Source organism: Lepeophtheirus salmonis, chromosome 13, assembly GCF_016086655.4.
Source record: "Lepeophtheirus salmonis chromosome 13, UVic_Lsal_1.4, whole genome shotgun sequence".
Taxonomy (NCBI): Eukaryota; Metazoa; Arthropoda; class Copepoda; order Siphonostomatoida; family Caligidae; genus Lepeophtheirus; species Lepeophtheirus salmonis.
Genome location: NC_052143.2, coordinates 13,926,658 through 13,942,909, shown reverse-complemented (window position 1 = coordinate 13,942,909; position 16,252 = coordinate 13,926,658). Strand labels below are relative to the sequence as shown.

The 16,252-nt window shown below is 33.0% G+C and overlaps 1 long non-coding RNA gene across 1 annotated transcript; it reads right to left on the bottom strand.

Annotated features, from left to right (window-relative positions):
* Window positions 1-13,307: 13,307 nt before the first annotated feature.
* LOC139907049 (uncharacterized) lies at window positions 13,308-16,027 on the bottom strand. The gene is made up of 2 exons (XR_011783362.1): window positions 15,291-16,027; window positions 13,308-15,239 (listed from the first exon to the last, which is right to left on the bottom strand). It is a non-coding gene; the product is annotated as an uncharacterized lncRNA (long non-coding RNA).
* Between the last annotated feature and the right edge of the window lie 225 nt (window positions 16,028-16,252).

Here is a 16,252-nt window from a genome sequence, read left to right as displayed (position 1 = left end):
AGAGAACTGATTCAAACATTTTAAAAAATCTGCTTATTTAATATGAAGTTTTTAACAAAGATACATTTCTTAAATGCAAGTTTCTAGATATATATATTACTTCTATGTACATAGAGAAAATTCCAAATAAAAGTTTACAGGGTGCAAACTATATTTAATATCCTGCACAATATTTTTTGTATAAACAGAGCTTTTCCTAAACTAATCATCCGATTTTAATTAAAACAAATACTAAATGAAGGCCCAATAATAAAAATGTATTATATTTAATAACAATCAAAAGTACTTCAGGGTATTCATAATAAAATCAACTCTTCTGTCTTTTATTTAAAAGGATGTTCCAGTACAAGGGAATCAGGGGGTTTCATATGTAACCGTGGGGTACAATTTTAGTATTGAGTGAGTTAATACCATTTTACTGAATTGAGTAAAATGTTTTTTTTTTATATAAAAAATCTTGCTAATTATTATGAAAAAGTAACATTGATTCAAATTAAAAGTAATCTAGGGAGTAAAATAAAATTTATGAATATATATGAATATGAAAACACTGTATATAGTTTTCCCTCATTCATAAACCAATACAGTATACAGAAAAAAAAGGCATTACAATGAATAAAATGAATAATCTGTATACATGAATGAAATCTCACGGGCGTGTAATTTCACTCATATTAAAAAGAAAAAAAAAGTAAAAAGTACTTAATATAAAATTTTAAAATAAAAAAATATGACTTTAGATTATACTTGTCATTTAGCAACAAGCTAAAGTACTCTCTGACTCATCAAAGCATCTTAATTTTTTTTCTCCATCTGTTACTATTATTTTTTTATTCTTGAGGAGAGAATGTAAAAGTACTGAGTAGGAGCTTAGTGTGAGAGTGCTTATGAAAAAGGCCAGTTAATACCAAGGGTTTGTAGGGGTATTAACTTTCCTTTTTGTAATGTTCCACGAACACCACCTACAGACGGAAGGGACCGGAGCAAAGTCAATAAGAATACCTTTGGATTGGGGGTACAATCATACACTAAAACATATATTCTGTAAGGGATTACATTTAAAAGGACGTACATACATTTGACTATTAAAATATACAAACTCGTAAAACACAAGGTACCTATCTATCTATTTAAAACAAATCCCTACGTCATGATTTAAAAGTAAATAAAAGACAATACATAACACTTTTATTAAAGCAAAATTTGTATGTCTGTCGACGCCAAATAATTCAAGACCATACCTCTTAATACCCCTAGTTATTCAATATATTCACCGCTGGCGTCAATGACCACCTTGAGTCGACCTCTAAAATGGGAGAAGGTCGTGATGACAGAGTCCTTTGACAGATTCCAGAATTCCTCCCAGATCCTGGACTTCACCTCGGATTTTGCATTGCTAGAGTTTGTGTGTTGCTCAACTGCACCTCATACAAAGAAGCTCATGGAGTTGAGGTCCGATGAGCTTGGAGCCCTAAAACAGGGTCTAACAAACTAAAAAATCTCACAAGCAGTTCAATGTTTCCTGTGCAGTGGCATGGAGCAGAGTCTTGCTGCCAGACTAATGGCCTCCCAATTGCAATTTCCTCAATCCAGAGCTTGACTTGATCTTCGAGGACAAGTTTACAATATCAACATTATCTCGTCTGTCGCAGATCACAAAAAGGAACACTCTGCCTTTTCCACGGTTGTGGAATTATACTTCGTTGATCGATGTCATTTTTCTTAATTGACGCCAAACACTTCTGGCTATTCGCTGAAGCAACAAACAACGTCCTTCTATGTATGCACTCAAAGTTCGTTCATTGTTAAATAACTGCTGCATACTGTATGTACTGTCCAATAGTTCATTTATATCTTTGAGTCAATTATAGACCTTGTGAGAGGATTTAAGATAACTAATAATTTTAGTTATAATTTAGAATCTTTATTTCATTTAAGGGACTTAATTTGGCTCTGATCTATCATCTTCTCATTCTTTTATTATGATGGTCAATTGATGTTACTTTAAGTATTATTTGAGGTCCCTTCAAAAGATTACTAAGAATAATTTGTTCATTGAAGAATACAAATGCGCTTAATTTTGAGTAAATCATTCTATCTTGCCTTTGCCTCGTTGACAGACCACATATGTATTTAAAAAAAAATGTATATCAACAATTAAATGGTAATTTTGTGATTTGTATGATCAAGACTAGAAAATAAGGCTGTATTGGTTCATAATATTGGACTTAAAATCGGGCCTATTCCACGTACCTGTTATTTGTCTTGAAAAGCGTCCTATATTTTAAAAGGCACTCTATGAATTGAATTAGTTAAATAAAATCTAAGTTTCTTACATGAATGATAATATTTTGCCTGTATTGTTAACCAAAGATTAATTAAGTATTTATAACTGTTAGGTGTAAACATTGGGGCTTACTAACTTCAAGATGGTCGATGATGTTGTTCAGAAAAAAGTTGTTGCATGGGATGTCTTTTACGTCCGATTCGAACGCGTTTTGAAGATGTTGGACGGTACCGGATAAGACTTTAAAATTTAGGACTGACACCTGCCGATTTCTGAGTGTTAACCCTTATATGCTTTTTGTTGCATGTATGCAACGTACAAAAAACTCATTTTTAAATTATATTCAATAAAAATGTGTCAAATTGCAACTTTTTTTTACATCTGAAACAACCCTATTGGTAATTGGGAGTAGATATAAATATAATTTCATAGGCGTTAGCAGGAATATATTTTTGTGTTGGTTTTTTTAGGGGGCTTGTTTTTTAAAATTTTAGGGGGAAAAAAAATTATTGAGAAAAAAATTTCAAAAATTAAATTTTTAAAAATTCAAAAATACACACCTACTCAAAAAAAACTAAATTTTTTGCAAAAAAATTCAAAAGTGAACTTGCAAATATTAACTTTTTTCAAAAATTCACATTTATTCACAAAAAATTAATTTTCTTGCAAAAAAATTTAAGAATTAACTTTCAAAATTTAAATATTTCAAAAAAAAAAAAATATTATAGCAAGTAAAAATTCCTTAATTTTGTGAGGGCCACAGCCCCTTCATTCTATACCCTGTGGACGTGCCTGTATTTTCTATAAGAGATGTAGGTAATTTTTTAATTAGAAAAAAAATCGAAAAAATCGTGTTTTCTTTATTTTGTATTACTTCTATGAAACGTGTTTCACTAGGTAAAATTATTTTCATGTAAAAAACTCATTTAGCATTTAAAGGTTGAGTTTTCATCTTTAATATAATATAAAAATGTTATGAGTCATTGACGCATCGAGTAGATTTAATAATGTAGTTCAGTTTCCTTATTGGGAAGGGCCCCCTGGACACTCCAGTGATGATGCTGCTCCACGCGTTTCTAAATACAAATTGATGCACAGGGTTGGGTAACCTAACTTCCTTTTCCTAAATAAAACAGTCTTTATAAATTAGAAAAGTTTTATTTTTGTCTAATAATGATATTATTATAATTATATAGTTTAAAACTCATTTAAGAAAGGTGACGTCTCCGATTGTCCATACACCGAACTTTGGTATTTTAATGTCTGGTGAATTATATTATTTTTGTTTCTTTTTAAATAATTTTTCATTTAGAGATTTTAGAAGTATAGTTATTTCATAAAAAAAGATGTAGTAATTAATTGAAAACTTATTATATTTTTTTGGTAATAATTGTTTTTTCTTCGAAATAAATCTTGGTCCGTTTAACTCGATGTGAGTAAACTAAACCTATTTCGAATCCTTGAATGACCCCAAAATTTGATACCATCAAAAAAACTTGATGACTCGTGTTCATATATTCTGACATTCATAAATACAAACTTTGCTCTATCACTATATAATTACAGGGTCTCTATACTTACCCAAAATATTGGGATTCAAAGTTCTTCCTGGAAAATGAGAAACCTAAAAAAGAAACGAGAAAATATTATGTACTTTTAAAATTGCTATAACTATTGCAAATTAGAAGATTATATTCTTCCATCAAAAAATAAATATAAGATAAATATATATATATGTTGAATATAAACTAAACATCGTGTTACTCAAGGTCGAGTTATTCCAATGTATTTTGCTTTTGATTAAATGTTTCTATAAACTCTCATAAATTATCTCTATTATAAGCAAGAAAGAAATATTTTGAAAAATGATGTTTAATATTTTAGTAACTTTTTTCATTGTCAAGTTCTTTTTTTTTAAATTCTGTTATTGAGGCCTTTTTCATAATATGAGTACTCATCAAACAATAAAATATTTAATAATGTAAAAAATCTCAATAGTAAAAAAATATAAATAAAATGTAAGTAATTTTTTTTTCATTTCTTCCAAGTACGGTTCTAATTATCATTTACAAACATTATCTCAGTTCTAAAAAAATCTCATTGGTGTAGTCCTTATAAGTGGATGATTATGTCATTCTTTTATAATATTGAGGATATTAATATACAAGAGATGACAATTTATTTCCAGTGATTTGTCGGGAGCATAATTTTGTTGCTCTAATATTTTCAATAGCTTATGTAAAGCGACTTTGTATAATCAAGGTTTAGTAGCTCATAACTATTTAGTTAAAAGCTACTTGTCGAAATAGTCATAAATCAAAGGAATAATATTGTCAGATTTATAAATACTGGAAAAAATCAGATGAGTGAAAATAGCAGGCCTTTGAGCATTTAGAAAAATATATGGTTTATAATAATGTTGCAGTGTCACATCAATTATTGATGTTTGAGTTACTTCCCACTGCTGCTGACTTTTTATAATAGCTATTACTATTATAACTACTTAATTTTCAAATATAAATGTTGATTTTTTTTTTTTTTTTAATTTAAACAATCTAATTTATTTGATTATAATAAATTAAATATTTATTATAGTTTATTTATTTTAAGAAAATCTTAACAGCAGTAATCGTCTTATGTATATACCTTGTGGAGATAAGTAATATGATGTTAGAATCCCATTCTCGTCGATGATCCCCCAAATGACTCAAGAGTGATAGTTTAAAATTATTTATTTGATGCTCCGGAACAGGATGTACGATCAACACTAAATGACAAAAGGAGAATTAGATAGTAAAACACATAAAGTACTAAGAATGTAAAAGGTTGAATACACAACAAATACAAAAATTAATTGTTAATTAATGGATTCTAAGTGTTTTATTCACACATTTACAAGTTGAACTCGCCCAGAGTTTGGGATTTAACCAATTAATTTAAAATGAAATGATGTTGATGTTTTTTTGTAATACTTGTCTGCGTGAGTAAACTCATTATGAGGATATTTCATAAAAATATATTTTGTTTTGTTTTGGAGCTTTGGCATGTATAAGTTCTTGACATTTTTTTTATTTGTTTCTGAAAGTCAAGGTTTGAAGTGGGCAAAAAATATCATCGTTATAAAGTGTCATAATTAGTTATGCTAATCGGTTTAGTATAACTCACCCATTTTCTTTATTTTTAGTTGGAAACGTGAAGAACGAATTTTCTGTTTCTGTACATTGTACATGCATTGTAAAATATATTTGCATATCTCTTAGAAATGCAAACTAAAGCTAATATATGTACTTTATTTTAAAATTATTGTGCAGAAGGTTAAATTATATACAGGGTGCTGCAACATAACTTCTTTTTCCAAAAGTTAATAAAACAGTTTTTATAAATCCAAATGTTAGGAGAGACAAATCCCAAGGACTCTGCACCTGGAACCATCCGTGGAGAATTTTGCATTCAAATCGGACGTAAAATATGCGTTATTTTTTGTCCGATAACAATAATTTTAGCTCTCTAGAACCATTAAATATGAAATAACATACGTTGAAATAATCGTGTAAATTTTGAATAATTGAAATCGAATTGAAAAAATCGTATTTGCATATTAAAAAATTAAAGCATTTCATAGATTTTCATAAATCGCACTAATAAAAACTTGGGAAGTAAATTGCAATTAATTTAATTGTATAAAATATTCCTCAAACAATTGTTTGGCACTGCGAACACACGTTCCTCAATGCACCAATACATGATAGCGACTGACTGTATTTCCCAAAAACTAAGGATCCCTCCTCTAGAATGAAACCACGTCCACCTCACTTCTACTTCTACAGGTTTTTTTTTGTCAAACACTGTATTAATATCAATTACACAAATTAATATAATTATAATTCTTCAAAAATGTTTTAAAGTATGGAACAGACAAACATTGGTTTAATAATATAGAATATAGACTCCAATATTAATATCCGTTTTTCATGACATGCATACGTAATTACTTAATACTGACATAGGTATTCTCTTCTCAAGAATGAAGGAATAACAATTACGACTTGACGTTGTTTTAAAAATATGCTTAAATCCCTAATTATACATATTTATGGTGTAATACATCTTTGCATGTTTGAAGGTACTTTAGCATGCCAAAACTTCATCCAAGTTAATATCAAAGGTTTTTAATTCTTCTTCCTAGTCATAGCTGCGTGTACCCGAAATCTACGAAAGCTCGACTTTGAAAAATTTGACTTCAGAAAGTTTGTCGAAAGATTACTCGCCCTGGGAAAATAGGCCTTGGATAAAGCTCACCGAACGAAAAATTCGCCTTCTTTTATTTCATGTAAATAGTAAATGTTACTTATGTTATTGTAATGTTCCGCGAACACCACTTACAGACGGAAGCAACGGACCGGAGTAAAGTCAATAAGAACACCTTTGGATTGGGGGTACTATCATACACTAAAACATATATTCTGTAAGGGATTACATTTAAAAGGACGTACATACATTTGAGTATTAAAATATACAAACTCGTAAAACACAAGGTACCTACCTATCTATTTAAAACAAATCCCTACGTCATGATTTAAAACTAAATAAAAGACAATACATAACAGTTATGACTAAAGAGTTGTAACCAGTTACAAAATTGGTAATATTAATCATATATATAAGTTAAAAGAAAATAACACAAGAAACATTAAAAGGTTAGAGCTGACAAAAAACGATCCCCCAGGTTCGTGGAGGGCTCAAAAAGTCAATCGATTTATGTCCGACATCCCCCATAGACAATATCGCAAAGGGGAGAAATGTGAGCAAACCGACCATCAATAGAACCATCAGTGTCGACTTGAGATATCTCTCAAGGGTTAGGGCTGTCAAATATCTCATAACTAAGGAAAACAAGTCCACCAATGTGATCAGAGGTAACAGAACCATTAACTCGATGAAGTCAACTGGATGATTCTTGACACTATTTCAGACGACAAAATTTTCATGGTTGACCGTTCATTCAACGGCAGGAACGACAGTTAGATCTGTTCCCACCCTTGTAAAGTCCTTGCCATCATGAAGACGAAAAAGCCAGCTCGAACCATGATCCTATGTATCATTTCCAGTAAGGTAACGTCATACCCCCCCCCCTTCTTCAAGAAGGCTGAAAGAGTGAAGATGGATATTTAACTGAAGGTGCTTGAGGAGGTGTACAAAAAGTGAAAGATGTCTTGGCCACAAAATATCCCCACTTTTAGAGCCATATTTTTACCTTACAAACAGCACAGACATTCACCCATGTAATTTTTATCTTGGGGGGGGGTCGAGCATGATGCCTGTGAAAAGTATCATTCAGCTGTGGAGGCTCTGGCTCTGAATAAGTCCATTACGCGTTCAGTGGTAATGCTCGATCTGTACGTGGTCGTCGGGGCCTGATAAAGCTTCCCACGTCGTGTGACCATGGTCATTCAGAGAGGCAGATCTCAGAATTAATAATGGAATGTCATTAATTGTACCTTTCAAATAAAAAATAAGCCGTCTTGTTTGTTCGTGTTACACATACCTACACACATTGAGTTAAAGTTAATAATTTAACCTGAGCGCGTTGTCTATGAGCCACGTCGATTCCACCACTTTTCTTTTGTCTTATATTTATTATTAATAATGATATTAAATAGTTTGTCTCTGGTTCAAACTCATTAGTTATTACATAAGTGAGATTATTCTTTACAGTAAATAAAGGAAGAGATTATTCCGTCTGGCAAGCTTTTTCCAAGGCAAATTTTCTCAGGGTGAGTAGTAATCCCACCACGAAACGTACATAAGACAAGTTTTCCAAAGGTGAGCTTTCTTCAAACAAAAAAACAAAATAACTTTTTATTAAACGTGTGACTTCATACTGTGAGGATGTGCGATAATTTTATAAAGTTTTGTCTAAGAAAAAGTAGACTAATTCAGGACTTATCCAACAAAATTCCAGACTCAATTTACACGGAAAAAACATATTTACAGCCCTTGATTAACTTATTTTTGATTTTTTTACCTAGATAAAAGCCTACCTTGAATAATGAAAGATTGTAATTTTATATATTTCTATATCATATTTTATTCCTTTGAGTAATATAAAGGATGAAAAATATTAATAAAGTCAGTAACGTTTATACGTCTAACGTCTATATAACACACATAAATACATACTTGTTGTCGTGGATGATGTCATACGTTAACAAACCATAAATGATAATAATATGATCATAGAAGAGCTTTTTGTAGTTGCTACCCCAATATATACCCCAAATATATCTTTTACTTATGAATTATTCATGAAGAAAGAACGTATTACTATAAAGTAATATTGCGTGAGTCCTTATTTAGGACTCAAGACTCTAGTCTCGTCGAGTTTAGTTCAGTCCTGCATATCAGTCCTAAGACTTGTACACTTTTTGTTCCTAGTTGACGTCATTTAACTCTACTTCTTTTTTGAATCAGTTCTAGTACTGAGAGTGCGAAGGACCGGTCCCAAGGATAGCAGGACCCCTAAGATGACTTGGCTGGGACGAATAAATAAGGACTAACACAACACGTGTATAATCATTAGTGCATGAAAAGACGAAGAGTAGTAACTCTAAGGATTCCTTTTTCTCATGATCTAATAGACAAATAGCATGACAACTAAGATCATCTTTTATCAAATTCTTATGAAAATAATATAATAATAGAAAAGCCTTTTGTAGATTTGTAGTTGCTACCTGAATATATGTTTTTTAATTTTCCATTACTATTATCATTATTCTTTTATTTTTGAAAATACTTTTATAAGTATAAAGTAATCACTAGTTTGGGAGAAACGAAAAGTAATACGGAAGATTCGATGCGGAGTTATAAATGAAAGTCCTTGTTGGAGTCGGAGTAGAATTAAGGAAATACATTGCATCATATATTATATATAAATAGGTGCATCTTTTTGAAACTGGATTTTGAAGTATTTATTCCATAGGATTTGTTATTAAATAGGAAGAATGAATCATAGAATATAATCATAATGACTCTACATTTTTTATGCCTACATGAATGAATAACATTGAAATATTCATAAGCTTCCTCGGCATTATAACATTAGTTAAATATTTATGGGTGTCAGGAATTCCCGCCTACATAAAACTTGCCCTGGATTACTCGCTCTGGGGAAATTTGTATTGGATCAGGCTCGATGGGCGGAAGATTCTCCTTCCTTTATTTAATGTAAATAATAATCTCACTTATGTAACGAATAATGAGTTCGAACCAGAGACAAAATAAGTAATATTAACATATATAAGATTAAAGAAAAATAAACAAAAACGACAGCAATTCCAATGGAAGAAATGTAAACCACTTAATTATCCATTATCAATTGCCATTAGATTGTAGACACGGTGGATTATTCATATTAGAAACACTCATGGATGGACGAACAAGCATAATATCATATTAGGCAAGAGCAGTGATTTCTTCTTAAGTATGAGCCTGGATGTATCCGTAAAGAGGCAGATGGATGTGATGAGGCAAATAGCTGAGAGGATTCGAGGAGGCACTCAAATGTCGGATTGTAGGAGAACACGAGGAAATCAGGGATGTAAGCGAGGAAAACAGTACAACTCAGTACATTTAGAGTAACCTAGAATTGGAGTAAAGAGATGAGTACCAGGTTCTTCTCTTCCTGAACCTTCTTTCTGGCAGGCTGCATTACGTTGTCACTCAAGGGACTTGAATCATTGAAGTTATATGTCTAGAACTGGGAATTCATCTCTCCAATGGACCAAGTTATGAGAACCTTACCATATGACTTATAGACTCCTTCCACGAATTTTTGACTGTATTTTCATAATATGTGGATACAAAGACATTTGATGATGAAGCTTCATTTGTAGTCATAGTCTTCAATACTATTTATCAAAGAATATTAATAATGATACAACTTTTTATATTCCTTCATTCCAATTCAGAATGAGAATCCGGCTCCCACTTCATTCATTTGAATAACTAATATATTAATGTTCATTCCTCTGTCAATATTTAATTCCATTAACTAATTTATTTTAATAAATGAAAAAATATATTTTATGACTATCAAGCGGCTTATAATTCCCATTAGTATTGATAATATTCAAAAATTTATTTCTAAATATTTGAGTATAATGGCACATGATATAGTAATATCCATGTATAAATACATATTCAATTAAAACATGTAATTGAAGACACATTTGAATTAGATTTGATCTAATTTATTTAGTCTATTTAAATATGAATAATCCATCATGTCTACAGTTTAATGATAATTGATTACGGATAATTAAGTGAGTAACACTTTTTCCATTCGAATTGCTGTTATGTTTTTTTATTTGTCTTTAATTTCATATTTATTAATATTACTTATTTGCTCTCTGGTTCGAACTCATTAGTTGTTATATAAGACGTGAGATGATTATTTACATCAAATAAAGGAAGGCAAGTCTTCTGCCCGGCGAGCTTTATCAAAGACAAATTTTTCGAAGGCGAGCTTTCCTGGATCCTTTTTTATTTACTTATTTTAGTCTAATGCAACCTTTCATTTTTGTAAGGAGGGAAATTCAAATCATCAAATAGTTTTAACTTAGTTCTTGAATAACAGTTAGTAAAAAAGAAAGAAAAATAATTAAAATTTGCAAAGTAATTAGAGATAAAAGAAATGGATCTATGCCTTTTTCTTAGAAAAAACAAGAAATACTTCTAACAATAAGTTCAATAGTTCTATTGTGGTGCCTTCTATATTTGAAACGTGTAACTTTTAATGTTTTTTATTACATCACTCAAAAAATTACATATAAATTATAACACTCTGAGTTGTGTAGAATTAATATTGTCACGATACTAACACTTTTGTACCGGTTCCGCACCTAATATAAGCAATGGTATTTCTGTAATTTTTTATGCTTTTTCGAGTAAAAATATGGGAGTTAATGTTTTGAAGTTAGTAAAATTTAAAAGTCAAATATCCATAAATTTAGAATTTTATTTATTTAATTTTGGATTTGGGACTTCTTTATTTTTAAATTGACTTAATTTAATGCAAGTCGATTTTCAAATGTGCTTAACCACAAGAAATCAAATATTTAATGAGTTTATGTTAAGTCCCTTGACAGAATAGGAAAATAATGTGGTTGGTGTCCTTAGTATAATGAGTAGTGACAAAAATCTTGTTTATTTTGGCGATGTTATACAAAATAAACCTAAAAACCACATAATAACCCTGACAATTTGAAGAATATTCTGGAGGGGAGTAGCTCAGTTGTCATGAGGTTTTATCAGATTATCCACAATTAGCTGTCACGAGGGAGGAGGGAAGAAAATGAACAAGAACATTGCGAAAAATGACACCGATGTCGATCCTCAATTCTACTCTGAGTCCAACAAAATAGTTTTCTATTTCTGTTGATTTCAAATTGAAATAAAACTATTTTGAGATATGTTGTACTTTGTTCAACAAACATATACTGCCGTGTTAATAATTCTTATCAAGCGAGCGATATGAAGAAACAATATGATATTTTTTTATATTTTCTTTTTCTATGTTTATATTTGATTGTATATCGCAACCTTTCCTACAAAAAAATGCCCAAAATCAATGGATACCTATCCAATTTTTCCGTAATATGGAATTTTTCTTCATTTATTAGTAGGGAATGGTGGATTTTTGCTAATTTGAGTTAAATCAATCGATGTTCAGAACACTAATAAGAGAAAGTGAAGTAGAAAATCAACAGCTGACAAAATACATTGTATGATGAGTTTTGTTTTTAGTGGGATAACGCCTTGCTTCATATATATAAAACGCAGTACATATGTACATTTGATAACAATAGCACAAAGGTCTTTATGAATGTATTTATTGTTACAACAACTTCGAGATAGAGAAAGTCTTTAGGCCTGAACATTTGTTTAAATGTTCAAGCCTAATCATTCATCTGAAAACATGCATAAAATTCCTTTCTGCATTCTGAAATTTGTCAACTTTTTTCTAAATTAGGTTCTTTAATTATTATTAAATGGAATGTAGTAAATGTTAAAAATATTTATTAAATAAATTTTTGCATGCATATGTATAGGCATGAATAAACAATTCCAATGTAAAAATAGAACTGTTGCGTGCAAATATAGTACAGTGTGTGAAGTAATCATGAATATATTTATAAGGAAATAAATTTTTGCAAACATGAAAAGGATTATAACATTCAGGCTTAATCATAGACTTCTTTATTGACATAACTTTATATTTTTCAAAATGGTCTACTTTGGATAATTTGGATTGATGACCTCCAACCTGGGACTAAAGGAACCACAGCACTTCATGATGAAGGCCTTGAGCATAATTGCACACTGCTGCTCAACGGAGACCTTGATGTCTTCCAAGTTTCGATGAGGGGTAGCACAAACATTTTCCTCGACCACGCCTTAAATGGCATAGTCGAGGGGCAACATTCTGGGGAGGAGATGCAAAATGTTGACCCATTATGTTTTATCCATGTCGTCGTACATAAAAGGCCTTCCCCAAATCCTTCACATAACTCCTCACAGTCCAGTCACTGACATTGAGAAATTTGGCATGCTACCTCATTGACTTGGCCGGACTTCTGGTGATCTTGGTGTCTACGTCCTCTACGATCCCGAATTGCCAGTGTCTATTGCTACGAGGTATCTTTCAAGGCTATGGCCTGAATCCACTGTGCTTTTAATCTTGTAATCAAGACTGCAAGAGCACACTACAACTTTCATACTATCATCGAAACTCATTTTGGTGTGGAAAAAATCAGACACCCTTTGCCTTTTCGCCCCCATGCAGAAAACTTTTGATTTTTTAATTTATTATTATCATCATTTACCGGAATAACCCTACTTTTAATAACGCAATTTTGTATTTATGGTATTCACACTTAAGTAATCCAGATTGATTGAAAGTTAAGTCCACCAGTTTACCTGACACACTTCATATGCATGAAGGCACATCCCACGTAGAATTAATAGCTTAATCTGAATGTATTTAAAAAAAGTTCTTATATAACATTACAAGGGATCTCAACTTGTCTTCTCTTAGAGTCCTATAATACTCCGCCAAGAGTCTGGATCAATTACGATCTGTTAATTTTTGTGTAAAATAATTAAATGAGTTACATCCAAATAAACTAATAAGGTAAAACGGTATATGTATTAAATAAAAGTATATAATTTTAGATGGAAATTCTTATCACTGAGAGGTGTCCTTGTATGTAGGAAGAATATCCCTAGTTCCAAAAGCCGGTTTCAAGTTGTCGATTGATACAAAGTTGGTTCGATGTCCCATGTTCAGACTAAAGGATCTGTCCCACCTAGAGAGGACTTTAAAAGGGCCAAAATATGTAGGAGTCAGGGTTGGTTTAATCAGCTTATTTCTAACCAAAACATGGCCCGGCTACTTAAGAGCTTCCAACGGTGGCCCTCACTCTCGGTGGAAGCTCGGGGATAACTCTTTGGGGAGCATACTTCATCTCATTGAAGCTCTGAAACAAGCTCTTATCGTTGGGAGCACCTGTGCGTTTGGTCAACAATAACGGTAGATTAGGAGCTGAACCTAAGACGTAGTGCATCGGAGAAAATGTTACTCCCGGAATAGCTGGGAAGGCATAACAAAAGTTCATTATCACGAATGGAAGAGTGTCTATTCAAAATTCACCTTTCTGGTTTATTCTTGAAGCGAGAGAAGTCTTCGAAGTCCTGTGAAATCTCTGAATAATGCCGTCGGACTTAGGGGGACACGAGGTGGTGAATAGGCTACTCGAATCAATGATTTTCCCCTCGAATTTCCATAAGGGACCAGTAAATTGAGCTCCCCCTTCTGAGTGTATGGTCTGAGGGATTTCAAATCTCGATAGCCATCCTGCGAAAAAGACACTCACTATATTTTCTGCTTCAGTGTTTTGTAAAGGAAGTGCTTGTGTCCATCCCGTAGCCTTCCCAAAACCATTAGATGGAATCGATATCCCTTTGATAGAGGCAGTGGCGCAACGAGGTCAACGTGAATGGTACTTGGCCTACTAGGATTCTGATTTAATGGTGTTGTTCCATAAGGTTTTGTATTCACTGAGGGCTTGTTTCTTTGACAGAACAAACACTCACAAGTCCAAGACTTGACATCAGTCCTCAGACATGGCCATGCGAATGACATTGCCATTTCACGTAGAGTCAACTTAAACCCAAGATGTGAAAGAGCATGTACGTGTTCAAAAATTATTTTCCTTGGTTCTACTGACGGCACTATAGCTTTAAATTATTATTGTGGACCAAAACCCAGGAGTTTTTTGTTCCCAAAATCTCTGGTCGTAAATTGCTTGGATTTGAAATCCAAATTGTAGAGGATCAGACAATACCTAGTCACGTAAAAGTTCCCGAGGAAGGGAAATTTCTCTGCTGTTACCGGTGCTAAGAGCCGTGATAATGAGTCTGCCACTAAATTTGTCGGACTTGTGAAGGATCTTATAGTGAAATTCTTCCATCAATGCAAATTATCTGAACTGTATCGAAGTCTAGGAGGAATTACAAGACTCCTGAGCCGGTACCAACGGCTTGTGATCAGTCAATATTGTAAATTTAACCCCTTCTAAGGACCAACGGAAGTGGGATAACCAATCCTTCACACCCGGGAGTTCCCTGTCGAACACAGAATAATTATGTTGTGCTGAGGTGAGGGATGTTGACCAAAAGGCTAACAGAGCCACTTACATTCAACCAACTGCTCAAAGTGAGGCATCCATACCTTTCAACGAGGTGTGGGTTGTAAGTGCTAGGGGCACACTTTAGAAAGGAAAAGCCAACAAAGTCCGCTCCAACAGAGCAATCTTTATTTCCTGAAAGGCGTCATCAAGCTCTGCCTCTCAATATAATTTTGTGTGCTTGCGCAACAACGGATGCAGTTTGCCTGTGAATTATGCGAGATTTGCTATAAATCTGGAATAATATTATGCCATACCGAGGAAAGCCTGGAGTTCCTTTCGACACTTAGAAGGAAGAAGATCGCTTATTGCTTCAGCAGAATTATTTAGAGGGGAAATTCCCTTTACTGCCACTCTATGTCCAAGGCAATTCATTGCGGGTTTTCCTCGTTCCCACTTTCCCCCGGAGAGGCGAAGTACAGGCTCCTGCACTTTTGACAGAACATTGAACAGTAGCTGTCGATATTCCTCCAGTCACTTGGAAGCCACCAGAATGTCATCGATGTAGACAAAAGCACCCGGAATGTCACGGAAGAGCGAGTCCATAAGCGTTGAAAGGACTGGCCTAGGTTTTTCAATCCGAGCCTACTCGGAGAGTCTCACTCGAGTTACAATAGTAGTCTTGTGCGTGTCCTTAGGATCCTCAGTGATTTGATAGTATGCCTCAGAAAGGTCCAGCAATACACGCGAGCCTCCCAACCTTTGTGACAAATCCCTCATGTTAGGGAGCAGGTATCTATCGAGTTCAGACATTCGGTTAAGACAGCGGTAGTCTCCACACAACCAGAGTCTTCTGTTAGGGTTTCCACTTCATGTACAGCCGAGGAGAACGATGACGAGGAAGGACGAATTACTCAAGGCTTGAACAATCCAGCTATCTCCCTCTTAGGAAAGTAGAACTTAGCCCGATGAGTCTTCTATGGAAACACAGGGGTCTTGAGGGGATGATATTGTGTGTTACAGAGTGTTTTGGAGGTACATGTGCACTGACGACAGCAAAGGAAAACTCATAATAAACCTTTTTTAAAGAGAGATGAAAGGTTGGATGATTTTTAAATTTTAAACGTTCCGATTTTCTGTCCTCCGAACGCAACGAGAGAAAGTAGATTTGATTTTTTTGGCTTATGAGCGGTTAACTTAATTGGTATAAAAGACACTTGTGCCCCTGATTCAATTATTTAATGTTCTTGTGGTGGTCCTTTATAATAAGTAAATCGAT